The sequence below is a fragment of the Pleurodeles waltl genome, chromosome 5 (assembly GCF_031143425.1).
Source record: "Pleurodeles waltl isolate 20211129_DDA chromosome 5, aPleWal1.hap1.20221129, whole genome shotgun sequence".
NCBI classification, from domain to species: domain Eukaryota; kingdom Metazoa; phylum Chordata; class Amphibia; order Caudata; family Salamandridae; genus Pleurodeles; species Pleurodeles waltl.
This window is the reverse complement of record NC_090444.1, coordinates 383,008,240-383,025,932: the sequence shown is the minus strand read 5'-3', so window position 1 is coordinate 383,025,932 and position 17,693 is coordinate 383,008,240. Positions and strand designations below refer to the sequence as shown.

At 44.4% G+C, this 17,693-nt stretch overlaps 1 protein-coding gene across 5 annotated transcripts in view; it reads right to left on the bottom strand.

The window, feature by feature from the left end:
• Positions 1-17,693, bottom strand: part of PAK5 (p21 (RAC1) activated kinase 5) — an 864,076-nt gene that overhangs the window by 387,200 nt on the left and 459,183 nt on the right. The window lies entirely within an intron of this gene.

Here is a 17,693-nt window from a genome sequence, read left to right as displayed (position 1 = left end):
TGGGATATCAAAAGCAAAGAAAACAAAAAAGCACAAGAAGAGAATAGGTTGGGGGTTAGTATTAACCACAAGTTGGGAACCTCCCTCGTGCGGGTGCCAGTGCCACTTCGGCCAATTGGTGATGAGAAAGAACCTTCTAACGAAGGAAGTACACTAACACCAGAGGCTGATGATTTGGGTGAGTTCTCAAAAATGATGATGACATTTTTTAAGGAATGGAATGGGCAGACAAAAAATGCAACAACAGGGGGTGGGGAACAGCAGGAAAGGGTTGAGGGCAGGTGCCTCAGGCGAGGGGAGTCCAACAGATGTGTGGGAGGTGGGTATGGAGGAGAATGGGGGTGATAAACCGGAAGTTCAATATGTGCTTGAGAGGACAGGTAGAGGTAACTCCAGGACACCCGCGGAGGACCCCCTGGCACACATAGCAGAGGTTAACAAACCTACTCCTGCACCACCCAAGGATGGAGGAGTGTTAGGATTGAGTGGGAGGCGGTCACTTGCATGGCATATTCCACAATGGGTTAAGGAGAGAGTGTGGAACAGAGAATTCATTGATATTTTAACCTTACTAGAGAATGTACGCAGGGGGACGGATACTTTTAAAGGTTCTGGACAGGGCAAGGAGGGTAAGGATAGGAAAAGGGTCAGACCAGAGGAGAATATTATGAACTGGCTGGATGCATTCGCCTTGTTAGCAGACATATTTTTTGAGAGGTACCCAGAGCAGGGTTCAGCCTTGATTAGGTACAATCAGGCTATTCAAGAGAGGGTCAGGCGTTTTGGAGGTATGGGTTGGCTGCAACATGACTTAGCCTTTCGCCAGAGCATGGAAGTGACGCCAGGCATGTCGTGGAATCAGAGGGAGGCGGAAGAATGGATGGAGCTCATGGGGTCAGGAGCTGGATACGGGGTGGGGACATCCAGGGCAGGATCTGGTTTACAACAGTGGCCCACAGCACTTTGGGGGCAGGGATTACAATTAAGCAGTGCGCCAGCGCAATCTCTCTCAAGCGCACAGTCAGGACTGACTCCTCAGTTACTGACAGTCTCACAGCAGGCACAGAGCGGTCAGTTCCAAAATGTAGCCACCATTTCCTGGACACCTACTCATCAGGTTAGCGGTCCCCAACACCAAAGTTTGGGGTATGGCCCAAGTTATCTGCATCCTTTGGTCAGCCAAAGTCACCACCACACAGGATTGGGCTTAGGGCAACAGCAACGAGTCAATGGGCCGTCACAACAACAGTGGTTAGGTATGGGAGGGAGACAGCTAGTGCTTGGCGAGCCCGGCCAACAACCTAATAATAATTGCCCAGTCTCTGCAATGCACGAGGGGGGAGTGTTACATCAAGTTGGGAATGGCCAGGTAAATACCAGGCCTAGCTGGGATAGGGACCCACAGTCATTGGCTGGGATGAGCCAGCCATCTGGCTCCCTGCAGGCAACACAGTTGCCTCACAGCATTCAACCACAAGGCAGTATGGCATCCCAGACAGTTAGCCAAAGATCAGCGACTAGCCAAGGGCAGCTCATGGTCGGGCACCCGCAAACACCGCAGGGAGGTATGGGTTGGCTGCAACATGACTTAGCCTTTCGCCAGAGCATGGAGGTGACACCAGGCATGTCGTGGGATCAGAGGGAGGCGGAAGAATGGATGGAGCTCATGGGGTCAGGAGCTGGATACGGGGTGGGGACATCCAGGGCAGGATCTGGTTTACAACAGTGGCCCACAGCACTTTGGGGGCAGGGATTACAATTAAGCAGTGCGCCAGCGCAATCTCTCTCAAGCGCACAGTCAGGACTGACTCCTCAGTTACTGACAGTCTCACAGCAGGCACAGAGCGGTCAGTTCCAAAATGTAGCCACCATTTCCTGGACACCTACTCATCAGGTTAGCGGTCCCCAACACCAAAGTTTGGGGTATTGCCCAAGTTATCTGCATCCTTTGGTCAGCCAAAGTCACCACCACACAGGATTGGGCTTAGGGCAACAGCAACGAGTCAATGGGCCGTCACAACAACAGTGGTTAGGTATGGGAGGGAGACAGCTAGTGCTTGGCGAGCCCGGCCAACAACCTAATAATAATTGCCCAGTCTCTGCAATGCACGAGGGGGGAGTGTTACATCAAGTTGGGAATGGCCAGGTAAATACCAGGCCTAGCTGGGATAGGGACCCACAGTCATTGGCTGGGATGAGCCAGCCATCTGGCTCCCTGCAGGCAACACAGTTGCCTCACAGCATTCAACCACAAGGCAGTATGGCATCCCAGACAGTTAGCCAAAGATCAGCGACTAGCCAAGGGCAGCTCATGGTCGGGCACCCGCAAACACCGCAGGGGCAGTTGCAGTCATTTCCAACTTCAAAGGTGGGAGACAGATTCAAACCTTTGCTCCAGCGGAAAGCTCGGGATAACACCTGCCGTCTTTTCAATGCAGGTAACTGTTCCTGGGGTGTGGCGTGCAAATTCGAACACGGGTGTTCCCGGTGCAGGGCCAGCCACCCAGTTTTCTCTTGCAAATCATTCAACAGAACAATACCTGGCGGCATATTTAATAGCCAGCCATAGAGGGGACCCGTTGACAAAAGGCCCATCCCCAATCCATTTTGACATTCTAGCAGCACTTTTAAACGAGTACCCGAAAGAAGATGAGAGGGAATTACTCTTCTGGGGTTTTAAGGAGGGCTTCAGAATACCTTACTCGGGCCCAGAGGCTGGGAGGTCTTCGAGGAACCTCCGCTCCACACAGGAAATGCCAGACACAGTGGCAGAAAAAATAGGAAAGGAGCTACACTGGGGTAGGATAGCAGGCCTGTTTAGCGAACTGCCCTTAGCAAACTTTATCATCTTTCCACTAGGGATTGTACCCAAAAAAGAAGAAGGCAAATATCAGATGATTCATCATCTTTCATATCCAAAAGGAAATTCAGTTAATGATTGGCTGAGCCAGGACTTGTGTTCAGTCTCTTATGCTTCATTCGACGAGGCAATCAAGTTAGTCCGGGAGGCTGGTCTGGGTGCCCTTATGGCAAAAGCAGATGTTGAATCTGCATTTAGGCTGTTGCCAGTAAATCCAGATAGCTTCCACTTATTGGAGTTTCAGTTTCAAGGAAAGCTATATTACGACAGGTGCATGCCTATGGGATGTTCTGTATCATGCGCGTATTTTGAGGCTTTTAGTTCGTTTCTCTAGTGGGCGACACACAGGTTGCAGCCAGCATGCGGAAAGCTCCATCACCTGGATGATTTCTTGTTTGTAGGTAAAGCCGACTCTTCGGACTGTGCACAAGTGTTGGCCGCCTTTGAATCTGTTTCACAAGCATTGGGGGTACCTTTGTCTGCGGGAAAAACAGAGGGCCCAACGACTAGATTGACATTTTTAGGGATCAAGATGGACTCCACAGAAGGGGTGTCCCGCCTCCCGGTGGGGAAGATACTAGATTTGGCAGCAGTAATGCGGAGCGTGTTCGCGAAGGAGAAAGCAACATTAAAAGTCATACAGGAGCTGCTGGGGAAACTCAACTTTGCATCGAGGGTCATTCAGGTGGGAAGAGTCTTTTCAAGGAGGTTGGCATGCGCAACACCAGGCATTACTAACAAGCATAATTTCGTACGGTTGGGGGCAGGTCTGAAAGGGGACCTGCGTATGTGGCTTTCTTTTCTAGAAGGTTTCAATGGAGTTAGGTTGTGGCCATCACCATGGACTACGAATGAGCAATTGCAACTGTACACAGATGCTTCCCGACTTGTGGGCTTCGGAGCGATATTGGGGACAGCTTGGTGCGCCAGGACATGGGCAACAGATTGGCACAATGCTAAAATGATGGGAAATATAACCGCTTTGGAGCTCTTTCCCATTCTAGTGTCATTGCTGCTTTGGTCTGATCGTCTGGCCAACAAAAAAATGGTGATGCGGTCAGACAATATGGCAGCTGTCCATGCCATTAATGTGCAAACAGCCTCATGCCCCAAGGTACTGGAGTTACTAAGACAAATGGTGCGAACGTGCCTTCAGTACAATATTGAAGTTAGGGCTAAGCATGTGCAAGGGGTGCAGAATAAGGCAGCTGATGCTCTTTCTCGCCTGCAGTGGGAGAGGTTCCGGGCGGAGTGGCCAGAAGCAGACAACGAGATGACACCCTTCAAAGAGGAGTTCTGGGAACTGCTTCAGTAGCATTACAGCTTCAGAGCATGGCGGAGAAAGCCCTAACAAGGCAACGGTACCTGTGTTGCGTAGAGACATTTGAAGACATTGCACCTGAGGTGGTTGATATGAATGAGGAATTTGAGGTATTGGTGGGACGGGTCAAACACTTTGTTGTATGGGCAAAGGGGGCAAAGAAAAGCAGGAATTGGGTAATGGAGCATTTGGCAGTGGTAGCACGCAAAGCAAAGCTGAAGGGTATGCAGGACCCAACAAAAGGATTTTTGCTCAAGGAAGCTTTAAAAAGATGGGCCAAACATGAAGAAAAGAAACAGGATTCTAGGTCACCTATAGAATTTTCAACGCTAAGGGTACTGATTGACCACCTCCCTTTGGTTTGCCATTCACAATTTGAGACTTTACTATTTAGTACAGCGTTCACGCTGGCCTTTTTTGGTGCATTCAGGGTAAGCGAGCTGGTAGCCAGAGCCAAAGGGGACAAGAGTTGCAGGAACGTGTTGGTTAACGATTTAAACTGGGGCCCTCACAACGTGACTATCCGGGTCAGGCAATCCAAGACAGATCAGTTAGTCAGGGGACAGAACATTGTACTGAGTGAGATGAAGAAATACAGCCCATATTGTCCAGTTCGACTCCTGGCAGGTTACATACAGGAACAGATTGGGGGCCAGGGTGAGCCATACCTCCTCACTCACAAGGATGGGACACCTTTGACAATATATCAGTTTAGGAGGGTGTTGGCATCAACTGTAAAATTAGCAGGGCTTCGGGGGTGTCACTTCACCACACATTCATTTAGAATAGGTGCAGCCACGACAGCCTTCCAGGCAGGAATGTCAGGTAATACAATAAAAAAAATTGGGAGATGGGGATCTGATTGGTTCCGTTTGTATATACGCCCAAACATCCATAAGTAATGGACGACGGGAAGGGTAGTCCAAGGAAGAACTCGAGGCGGATGTCTGAGCAAAATGTAGTATAATGTATCAGTAATGAATGCAATAAAGCCATGACTGTTGGCACAAACTTCACCTCCTCCCTTTTGTGTTTGTTTTCCTCCACAGAATGGAAAACCGTGTGGGTCATCGGGCACTCTTACGTGTCCAGGGCAGCGGAAAGAGCTGGCAACAGTGGGGGGAATGCAATATTCTCGTTCCAGCGCACAAGGGTGGACTGGGTCGGAAAGCCCGGGCTGCGGTGGAGGGACTTGAAAGGCGTCATTCAGGCATGCCAAAAGCGAGCAACAAACCCAGATGTGTTAATAATTCACCTAGGTGGGAATGAACTCCCAGATATGGGCAAGGGTAATTTGTTGCGAATTATGAAGGAATCTCTCACCGAGTTGACAAGGAACATGGATGCCACAGAGGTGTTATGGTCAGAGATCATTCCCAGAAGGTCTTGGAAAGGGGCTCAATCCCAACTATAGAGTTGTCAAGGAGGAGGCTAAATGGCCTCATGACCAAATTCCTGGTGGGTATGGGCCTAGGTGGGATTAAGCATAGTTTAATTAATTTGCGGCAGCCAGACTATCACGGTCCAAATGGGGTACACCTGTCGGATATTGGGGTGGATATATTTTTAAGGAACATAAGGGCAGCATTGAATGCAAAAGGTTATTGGTAGAGGGGAAGAACTGAGGCGCACCTAAGGGGTGGGGGGGCCTTGCTGGCAGCGAAAGCTCCCAGCAACGCATGGCGGTACTTACATGGCGATCCTAAAGAATGATGTCTACTTGCATGAGGGGAAAAGGCCACAAACAGGTGACAGCCAGGATCCAGGGTGGTACTGGCAGACTACCACAATGGCCTTGTGTGTTGAACCGGAAGGAAACAATCAAGGGTACAGCCGGTGTCCCGCAAGAAGTTGGGTAAAGGTCACTTGGCTGGAAGCTGACGCTTGCCAGGAATAAAATAATAGAGGTACCGGAAGTGAATGGTCACCCGGTGGGCTGGAAGCAGACGCTTGCCCTAAAAAGGTGTGGTTGTGCCGGAAGTGAAAGGTCACCCGGCTGGGTTGGAAGCAGACGCTTACCCGTAAACAATTAAGTGTTGCACCGGAAGTTAAAGGTCACCCGGTTGGGGCTGAATAGTTACACCCAAGGTGATAGGGCACCTGGGGGCAAAACGGGCCAGCACTGAATGTAGGGCACAGTGTTTGGGAGGCCTGTGAAAAGAAGGGCACTAGCCCTTGGAGTACAATAAAATGATGGTTGAAGGATCGCTTGTAAGTCAAAAAATTGCCTAATAAACTGTGGCCTCAATTCTTCCATAAAAGCGAAATTGGTGTGGTCTGAGTTTTTGGGGATTAGGGGGTTGGGGGTGCCGCCGCTAAGGACTGCTGAGGCGCAGATACTGCCCAGAAAGTGTTATCAAGTTAAAAAAATTCATAAACATGAAGCAATACGTTTATAAAGGTGCCGCACTATGCCGCATAATTTACCTTCAATTTGTCGCTCTCCTGCCACATAGCTCAAGTGGCCCTCCCAACAAGCCTGATTTGTAACATGACTAAATACACGACAGCAGCAGGCCTGCCTCCATAGGTATGTTCAGGGACAAGCAGAACGAGGGAACTAGAGCGAGTGAATGGCAAACCTGGTTCCAGGGAGCGCTATAGCTCTGCATGTCTAGGCGTTATCTGAACACGGCCAGCAGACAATGCTGCCAGTCCCTCTCGGGCCTGCTGCCGAGAAGTGGAGGCCACGCCAGAAAGCAAGGCTCCTGCCTTTCCCAACCAGCTGCCGGACAGAGTACAGCAGCATCCTCCTGTCCTGGCCTCGTGTAACAGAACCTGCGGCAGTCAGCGTGGAGAGCGAGATATCACAGACAACGCCATTAAAGCCTCCACACACACCATGAGTTCAGGGAGTGTTGTGATGGGCTGTACATGTGACCTATAGTAGGGTGGCCAGCGTCCCGGGTAGCTCTTTGTAATTTCTAAATATGCCCCTCCTGGGTCAGAGCTTACAAGGTTAGCGCCCTTTAATTGAAATTCGCCTTGTGCCACAAGCCCCAAATGAAACACATTTATGTCTACTGCACAAAATACTATATTTGTGAAAGGACGGTCACCATTCACATAAAAAACAAGCGAGATCAGGCTGCGAAAAGTAGAGAAAAAGTAGTCCACAAACCTGATGGGAAACAGCAAGCCTCTCAAGTTTTCTGTACTTGGTCGCTGCGCTCGAGGAGGGCTCACCACCGGAAAAGGCATGACATATGCATGCCTTCCACTAATGAAAGCAAGCTGATTCTAACAGGCAAGCCCACGCACCAATGAAAGACACTGACGTGACGTGGACGGTGCTCCAAGCCCTTTTCTGATTCCTACAGCATCTCGCTGCGATACGCATGCGCGAGCACAAGCAAGTGATAATACGCACTAGGGGGACCCTACCTAGCCCTGAGGGAAACCTATGTTTCAAGGCAGAGGTTGCATGAGGTCTGGGAACGATGTACAGAATCTCTGCAATCCAAGGGTAGAACCCCGCACATCGTTCCCAGACCGCATGTGCTAGCGCAGGTGTTTTAATCAAAATTATTAACGAGTGGTGATGTATTTTGAATAAGTGATTTATGTAGAAAATATAGTAACGTAGAAAAATAATGCACGCATTTGAAAATCTGATTACGATGAGTGGCCGACAATGTTCACAAGGTGTACTTACTAGTGAATTAATTTTGTGAAATGTTGAATATAAGTTTGACTAATGTAGAAATACGTCATATTTAGGGTTATGCAGTATGCTTTAGCTTTATTAATTATAGGCCTTAACTTAGAAAATGTCTTGGCCTAGTTTGCCAGGCCTCATGTCAAAGCTGTATTTCTTAATGTTTAATAAATGGCTGTCGTAGAGAGTTAAACTGTGATTTTCCATTTTGCATTATGTGCTCGTAGCTGAGACTTGCTTCTCATGAGAACCGACTGCTAGAAGATGCTGTTCCTACTAATGTAACATTTTATGTGTAATGTGAGTGAGACTGACTTTCTCAGAAGAGAACAATGGAGATACTGACTGGAGTGGAAGCTACAACAATATTGTTTCCTGACAAGCCGGATGATGAGGACATTGCAGGACAAACCAATCAACGACATGTGAACGGACTAAGAGTCAGAGGTCATATATTTGGAGTTTTAGTTTTATTGGACAAAGTGTGAACATTAGTCCAATTGGTGCACTTCCAGATACTATGGCAGGATCAAACGTTAGCCAGAGTTTGAGATTATTGACACCGCAGACCCCGAATGTCTTTGCACAGCAGGTGCCACCAGTCGAAGCAAGTAACATTTCATTGCAAGGATTGACAGTTCAGCAGTTGACTGAATGGCTAGACAAGCTGAATACCCCACAGAGTGCTCCTAAGGGAGAAAAGTATTTGAATTATGCTAGGCTAAGCATGGAAGTGGGAGAACTCATTGAGTGATCTATGGGGTGAACAGGTTAGAATCCAACACAGAGGCAGAGTCCAGATATATGTACCCAAAGATTACGAGAGAAGTGTGCAATGTGCATCAGAAACTAGCAGGCTTGGCAAAGAAGTACATCATAGAAATAGAGAATACTAAGCATATGAAAAGGAGTTACAGATTAGATTTTTAGGCTAAAGATTTTGAACACATGAGATCTGCCGGAATGAAGGCGCACCTTAAGGAATTGCTTCAACTGCTCAGACTGGGGAGCATTAGACAAATGGGAAGGCAGATGGGTAAAGAAAAGAGACAAGAGAAAAAGGGATTCTTTTGAGCTGACTGCAAATGTGCAGCAGGATAATGATCCAGTAAAAATTTGACCAATGAGAGAGAATCCATGGGGGAATTTTGTTCATTTCCCGTGGAGCAGAAGTGACAATTTTGTCATGCATAAATGATTATCCAAAATTGAGAGAGAAGCCAGTAGAATGGTATCAGGAGACAGACGTTTGTGAAACTTGCAAAGTGCCTGTAGGAAGACTCGAACACATTAGTAGAGATAGTGGTTCCAGCTGATCTGTGGATCAAGTGTAAGAGGAGTATAGATTAGCCAACAAGTGAACTAGAGAGACACAAAAATACAGGTGCACCGTATTAAAAGTCATTTGATTTGTTGGCAAGCAAAGCCGATTGATGAGGTGCTGCAGTATGCAAAATACTATAGTGATGAGATTGAATTGAAGCAGAAAAAGTTGAAAGAGAAGGCAATGGTGATGCAGATTAAAGCAGCTCAGACGGGAGTTCAAGGTAATTTTCCGCAGGAGTTACCACAGCAGCAGCAGGGGAACATGATGTTTCAGCCCCAGATGATAGGTAGAGGTCGCTGAGGAAATATGAATTGGGGTCCAGACGTAAATACTGTAGTGGTTCAGAATGATGTACAGGGAATAAAGAAGTTATTTCCATTCCAAATTTGGGGAGCTGTTGGACATTGGATACTGGAGTGTCCGATGATGGGGCAGGAAAGTGTTGTTCAGCAGAGTAATGACATCAATTCATTCCAGAGTGTGAGAGGGCCGAGAGTGAGAGGTCCTAATCCAAATTTTCAGAATAATGTTAATCAAGTGCAACATTTTCAGTCCATGCAGCAGGTGCAAATGCTACGTGCACAAATGTCACAGTTGCAGCCAATGCAACAACAGGTTCCCATGGTACCTAGGCAACAAATTCAAATACCTCAAGCCCCGATGGAACAACAACAGATGATGCTTTCTCAACAGGTCACAGGTCAGAGGCATAACCAAAGTAGTAACACAGTGCACCAATTCCCATTACACAGTGAGAATGGAATACATGATGGTTGGACGAGTGACAGTTCTGATGAGGAGCTGTGTGTGCTTGCAACTTCCTTGAAGTAGATCAAAGAGATCCCTATGTGAAGGGAAAGGTTATGGGTCACAGAGTTTCATTCTTGGTTGACACAGGAGCTACACGCTCTACAGTCAGAAGTGCATAAGTTCCAAATTTGCCCCTTTCAGGTAGAACAGTTCAGGTTGTGGGAGTAGCAAACAGTATTTGACAAACCCAATTACAGATCCCGTTCAAGTTGAGATTGGCAACTTCCAGGGATTGCATAAATTTGTAGTCTGCGATTCAAGTCCGTTATCCCTTCTGGGAAGAGACTTGCTGTGTAAAACAAAGTGTTTGATAACTTGTTTAAATGAAGGAATTGAGATCCAGACAAATAGTGATGATGAAGATGACCAAGCCCCAGAGACAGAGTCTGAAACTACAAATTATGAGTACCTTCGACTGAATGTTTAATGATGTTCACAGTGAAAGAGCTTCATCCTGATTTGCAGGGAACGGTTAATGAGAAAGTGTGGGATCTGGCAGGAAAAGAAGTAAGTTTGATAAAGGGTGTTGAGCCAGTTAAAGTTACTGTGAAGCCCAATGCAGTTTTCCCTCAACTTCCACAGTACCACATGTCGCAAGATGTTCTTATGAAAGTAGCCCAGATAATTTCAGGCTTTGTAAAGCAAGGGGATCTGAAGGAAGTATTGAGCAGTCCATGTAATTCACTGATAATGGGTTTGCAGAAGCCTTGCAGGAAAGTTCGAATTGTTCAGGATTTGAGAAAAATAAATGAGATTTTGGTCAAATGTGGTGCCAAATTCAGCTGTGATAATGTTTCAGATTCCATGTGATGCCGAATGGTTCACCGTCATTGATTTGTCACAAGCCTTCTTTTCTGTGCCTCTTAATAAGGATAGTCAATTTCCCTTTTGTTTCAAATTCCTGGATCGAGTTTATTGCTAGTGCACAATTCTTCAAGGGTTTTCAGAGTCACCTTCCATATTCAATCAGATGTTGAAAAAGAATTTGGAGTAGTTGGAATTGCCTTTCCAATGGACCTTAGTGCAATACGTTGATGACTTGTTGATTGCGTCCAAAACAAGGGAAGAGTGCAAGTATGATACGATTGCCCTGTTGAACCATTTGGGAAAGAATGGTCACAAAGTGTCTCCGCTTAAATTGCAATACTGTCAAAAAGTAGTGAAAGACTTGGGTCACCAGATTGAGAAGGGTTCAAGAAAGATATCCAGTGAAAGGATTACAACCATATTGCAGATAAATCCCCCGACCACACAGAGAGACATCAGGATGTTTTTAGGGATGGCAGGCTATTGTCGTCAATGGATTCCAAATTTCTCAGTCATTTCGAGACGACTGCAGAAGCTGACTCATAAGAAAGTCACTGATCCCATATTGTTAGACCAAGCTGAAATGAAAGCGTTCACTGAATTGAGAGACAGTCTGTGAAGGGCTCCAGCGTTGGCTATGTCTGATTACGTGAAACGTTTGTTATGAGCGTGATGCATGTTCTTTGTCTGTCTTGATGCAGGTCCATGGAGGTGTAAACCGCCCAGTAGCATATTTTTCAACTACTTTGGACCCAGTTGCAGCAGCCTTACTGGGTTGTTTGCGCGCAGTTGCAGCAGTTGGCCAATGCCTTACACAGTGTAAGGGCATTGTGATGGGACATCCCCTGACTTTAATGGTCCCTCACTCTATTGAGATTCTACTTACAAGAACAAAAACCCAATATTTGACAGGTGCGAGGTTGACCAGATATGAAACGAGTATTCTAGGGTCACCAAATGTGTCATTGAAAAGATGTACAGTGCTGAACCCGGCAACCTTACTTCCAAATGAAAATGGCGAAATTGAAGAAGTGGAGGATGTTGAGCATGATTGTCTTGAAGTAACTGACAAGTGCACAAAACCAAGACCTGACATTAGAGATACCTGATTGGAAGAAATTGACCGAATAATCTTTGTTGATGGTTCTTGTCTGAGAGACAATACAGGGACACAAAGAGCAGTATATGCTGTGTGCACCATTACTGGTACTTTGGAAGCTTCTTGGCTTCGAGGAGTGTATTCTGCCCAAGTAGCGGAACTGGTAGCCCTTACTAGAGCACACCATGTTTCTGCTCAGATGAAAGTTACAATCTATACGGATAGCCAGTATGGATTTGGAATAGTCCATGGTTTTGGCCAGTTGTGGTCACAGAGAGGTTTCATGACCTCTTCTGGTTCACCAGTGAGAAATGGTGAGAGAATTAAAGAATTGTTGCATGCTATTCAAACGCCTGAATAGATTGCCATGGTGAAATGCATTGAACATCTGAAGTCGCAGGACTTTATATCATTGGGAATTGGATATGTGGATGAAGTCGCAAGGTTTTGCGCACTGAACTGTATATCGTTCAAAGACAAGTGGGAACTGTTACCTGAAGAAGATTAAACTTGTACAAGCTATGCATTGAAAATAATTGACACTTTGGAAGAATTGAAAATGTTGCAGAATAATGTTGACAGGGAGGAAAAGCGTTCATGGAGCAAAATGAAATGTGTGCAAAGACAAGATGAATTGTGGGTTTCAGAAGAGGGTCAATTGGTTTTGCCAAATAGCCTGTTGTCTCAAATGGCGAGCTACTATCATGGTCAAGCACATAGGAGGGATGCAATGATTCGGTTGTTCAAACATGATTGGTTCAACCGAAAGTTTAGACAAGTTGCTGAAGCAGTTTCCCATCATTGTGTCATTTGCCAACAGCTGAACGCAGGGAAAGGGACAGTGGTTATTTTGAGCCACATTCAAGATGGATTTTATTGAGATGCCTGAGTGTGGAGGTTTGAGATATGTGTTGGTGATTGTTTGTATCTTTAGTCACTCAACTGAAGATTACCCTACACGAAGAAATGACAGTCTCACAGGAACAAAACTGCTGCTTAGGGAACTGATACCGTGTTTCGGGTTTCCGATCTCTTTAGAATCAGATAGGGAAAGTCACTTCAACAATGAAGTAATTAAATTACTGTGTGTAGCATTGAACATTGAGCAGAAGTTACATTGTAGTTACCGCCCTGAAGCATCAGGACTAGTGGAACAGATGAATGGTATCTTGAAGTCAAGAGTTGCAAAGATGTGTGCGTCCACAAATTTGGAATGGCCTGACGCATTGCCTTTAGTGTTGATGTCAATGAGAAACACAACTGACAGGAAGACAGGATTGTCGCCGCATGAGATGCTCACGGGCAGAGCAATGAGGTTGCCAGCGGTGCCTGCAAATGCACTTGTCAACATTACAGATTATATGGTGTTGGATTACTGCAAAGGTCTGGCTGATGTGGGTTGTTCTTTTTTTCAGCTGGTGGAAGCCACTGATCCATGACCCATGGCACAATCTGAGAGCTGGAGACTGGGTTGTGGTCCGGAAAGATGTGAGGAAGACATGTGTGGTGCCTCATTGGAAAGGTCCTTATCAGGCAGTTCTGACAACTACCACAGCTCTGAAGTGTGCTGGAATTCCAAACTGGATTCATGCAAGGCACATGAAGAAAGTGGCATGTCCACTGGATCATGAATAAGAAGAAGAGTTGTTGAGAGTACCAATAACAACCAGACAAGTCTCAGGGCCGGAAGGAGAACAAAGGGGAACTGATACCGGATCTGTGCCTGTTGAGGATGGTTAAGTCACTCCTGTGAGAGACGAAGGGGAAGACCTCCAGGAGGGTGACGGAGAGCCTATCTCAATTGAGGCAGCAGGAGAGCCTAGTCAGAGGAGGGCTTTCCCAGAAGCAGACGATCTTGAGAGACAAACAGAACAACTGTCAGACCCAGAGAGGAAAGGAGTTGAGGTGGTTCAAAGTCATTGTTATCTGACTCCTCCTGAATGGTTTTCAGGTCCGTCAAGAGAAAACACAACAGAACAAGGAGAAGGTTTAAGTTCGACTCTGATGAGAACACTGACAAAAAGTCCACTGAAAGGAGATAAGTGGCAGGAATTGTAGCTAGAAAGAGGTGGTTGCTGAGACCACAATCGAGGAAGAAATAGATACAACGAGGAGAGGGGATCTAAGTGAAGGAGAACTAAATGGTGATCAAAAATTGAAAAGAAAGAGAATAGCATGTCGAAGATACGCAGGTCCTGAATGGGCGTATGCAACTACGAATGAGTGACAGCAAGAGTTTTTGTCTTTTTGTTTTATTAGAGACATTCCGGGTCAGTATTTTGGCACTTGAAGGAAGCTGATGAACTGAACTGTTGAAACAATCTGAGAAAACGTTTAAGAAAAAGAGACTGTCGAAAGTAACCGGAAAAAAACATTGATAACCTGATTTGACTTTTGAAACCTGATTTTGAAAAGCTGCTAACCGATTTTGACAAGAGATCCTGGAAGTGAGACTGAAAGCTGTAAATAATTGCTGAAAGGAGAGTGGTCTATTTGTGATGCAAGTGTTTCTAAATTTTCTTCTGCTTTCTGATTCTTTACAGATCATGAGTAACATTAGTCAATAGGGTAGGAATGCTAGGTGCTGTAAATATATGAGTATTGGTTTGGCAATTATGTGTGGGATATTGTTTGCAGTGTTGATTGTGGGTATGTCTATTCTTGATAAGAGTAAAGCCAACCATACTTCTGCTTTTGAGAGGACTACTGCACTAACAGGAATAGAGAAGTTTAGGTCAGATAAAAAATATTTGCATAGCGATACTAATGTGCAAGGAGAACTTTCTTCTAATGTTTTCTATCGATTGTTGAGTATGTTGAGAAAATGGATGCGAAGAATTGTTATGAGTGTACGCAGATTCCTTCATCAGTCGGGGAAGGAGTCACCTACCATAGCTTGCCACTAACTTTTGGAATAAGTTGTAGTCTGCTACTAACAAGATTTTATAACCAGGAGTACATACAGTCATTTTACTCAAATGATGTTGTGTTTTCGTTTGTTCCTATAATTAGGTATTGAAGTGGAGTATCTAAGGATAACAACATAGTAATAGTTAGCTTCTTTGAACCTACACTGACGTTTGGGACAGCTTATGCACACCGCAACAATATGACATGCTTGCTTACACTTTTAGAGAAAAGCTTCTTAGATCACACATATGACAGGAGAAAAGCATTAAAGGAGAAATTAGAAAAAGGCTTAGAGAAAAGAACTTACAAGAATGATAATGCTTATAGTGCAATTAAAACAGAAGGGAAATTAGCTTTACAGGCCTAAATCACGCACTGACACTATTTGTGGGAACAAGTGAATATAGGCATGTGTTTTTGTTTCAGAGTAAATGGACGTTTATGTAGAATGGACAGGACCCAGCTATTACTGGGATTTATTACATCTGTGGTCTTAATGCTTGTTACAGTCTCCCAAGAGGATTGTATGGGACATGTTATTTGGGGATTCCCAAAGATCTATCAAATGGAGGATTTGAAGAAGTTTCCGAAAGTGACTGAATTACATCATAAGAGGCAGAGGAGGGGAGTCCTCTTCTGGTATAGTGGGAGATATATTTGGAGCAGTGATTCCTTCAGTGGGAGTCATTCTGAATTTGATAAAGATTTGAAAGTTGTCTACTATTGTGATAACATGCTGACAATCTTTTCAGGGGCCATACTCCTGATAGATACTGAATTAGCTGCTGATAGAGCTATGACTCTTCAAAATCGTCTTGCTTTAGACATTCTTTTAGCGAAGCATGGTAGAGTCTGTAGAATGATTAATTCTAGGGATTGTTGTTCGTATATTCCTGATAACAGTGAAGAAATTAGAGGTTTAATTACTAATCTGACTAATGAAAGTACTGATTTGAAAGAATGGAAAGAACCAGGTGTTTGGGAAAAGGTTGGCAAAGGTTTTGCTTCAGTGGGAAATTGGCTCAGCAATATTTGGAATGGCATTCTACTGAAAATCTTGCAAGGGATATTAATATTTGTGGTTTGTCTAATTGGAATATGGGGATTATGTAAATTATGCAAACAAATTAAATTGAAAAGGTCAAAGAATAATTAGAGTAGGGAAGAAAAGAAAAGAGAAAAAATGTACAGAGACAATTGAAAGGGGAAACAAAACTATGAAAGGATTGAATTGATGGAATTTAAGCTGATGCAAAGTATGTGGGTGGTAGTTAGTGTGATGACACATTTAGTCATCAGAGGAGGGATTGCTAGCGCAGGTGTTTTAATAAAAATTATTAACAAGTGTTGATGTATTTTGAATCAGTGATTTATGTAAAAAATAAAATAACGTAGAAAAATAATGCACGCATTTCAAAATGTGATTACGATGAGTGGTCGACAATGTTCACAAGGTGAAGTAATATTGTGAAATGTTGAATGTATGTTTGACTAATGTAGTATTATGTCATACTGAGGGTTATGTAGTATGCTTTAGCTTTATTAATTATAGGCCTTAACTTAGCAAATGTCTTGGTCTAGTTTGCCAGGCATCATGTCAAAGCTGTATGTTTTAATGTTTAATAAATGGCTGTCCTAGAGAGTTAAACTGTAATTTTCCATTTTGCATTATGTGGTCATAGCTGAGACTTGCTTTTTATGAGAACCGCCTGCTAGAAGATGCTGTTCCTACTAATGTAACATTTTATGTGTAATGTGTGTGAGACTGACGTTCTCAGAAGGAGAACAATGGAGATACTGACTAGAGTTGAAGCTGCAATAGTATTGTTACCTGACAAGCTGGATGATGAGGACATTGCAGGACAAACCAATCAATGACATGTGAACAGAGTAATAGTAGAATTCATAGATTTGGAGTTTTCGTTTTATAGGACAAAGTGGGAACATACGACTAACTGACTAATAGGGATTTGGGAAGTAGTTTTAGTAGTTTAATTTAATGACGTTTCCCTGAAAGAAGACGGACCCATTGCTCATTTTCTTGCTAGCCAAAAGGTCAATATTCCTTATGCACCTTGACAAAGACGTGCCTAACTTTAGTGCTTAGAGACTTTGCATTTTCTGAACTTTGATGCTGAATCCTGATGCCTTGCTAATCGACTGATGTCCTGAGGACGAAGACTGACTCTGCTTGCTGAGCCACACTGAGGATAGGTATTATAATTGAGGCTGTTGATTATTATGCATATTTGCTTTTTTTTCTAGGTACCAACTGCACTGTTTTGATACAGCCATAGTTAGATGTTTTTCCAAATTTGTGTTACTAAATTGTTTTGCATGAAGCCCAACATGCTGATGCTAATCTGGAGTTAGTTAAGGATCATCACTAACGAAATCATGCTAATAGGGATCAATGCTTGATGAATTTCTCTGCTAAACTTAATGTATGTGATTACATTGATGCAGTTGACTTTGTTACTGATTTGCACCATAACTTTGGAATAGTGCAAGCTTTGATTAGATTACCTTTCTTCCGCCGCTTTGGACAGCCAGTATTGCTTCTGTATGTGTTTCATTTGATTTTGAGATGGCTTTAGCGTTGTTCATTTAGTGATATAAATATTCTAACTTTTACTAAAAGGTGTGGTTATTCATGACTGAAAGGTCATGGTGCGTGACAATTACTGACTCCATTGATTGCTACTGTTATTGATTGCTAATGATTAGTCATTATTGTGTATTGGCTATTGATTATGTACTGGAGCTATGGTAAGAACATCTTAATTGCGAGTCAAAAGGTTCATCGACCTATTCGCGTCCCCTTGTAAGTTTACTTATTAAGGTCAGACATGCTGACACATCAAATCTCAGCCCTGAAATACAGGATTCCCTCAGGACCAG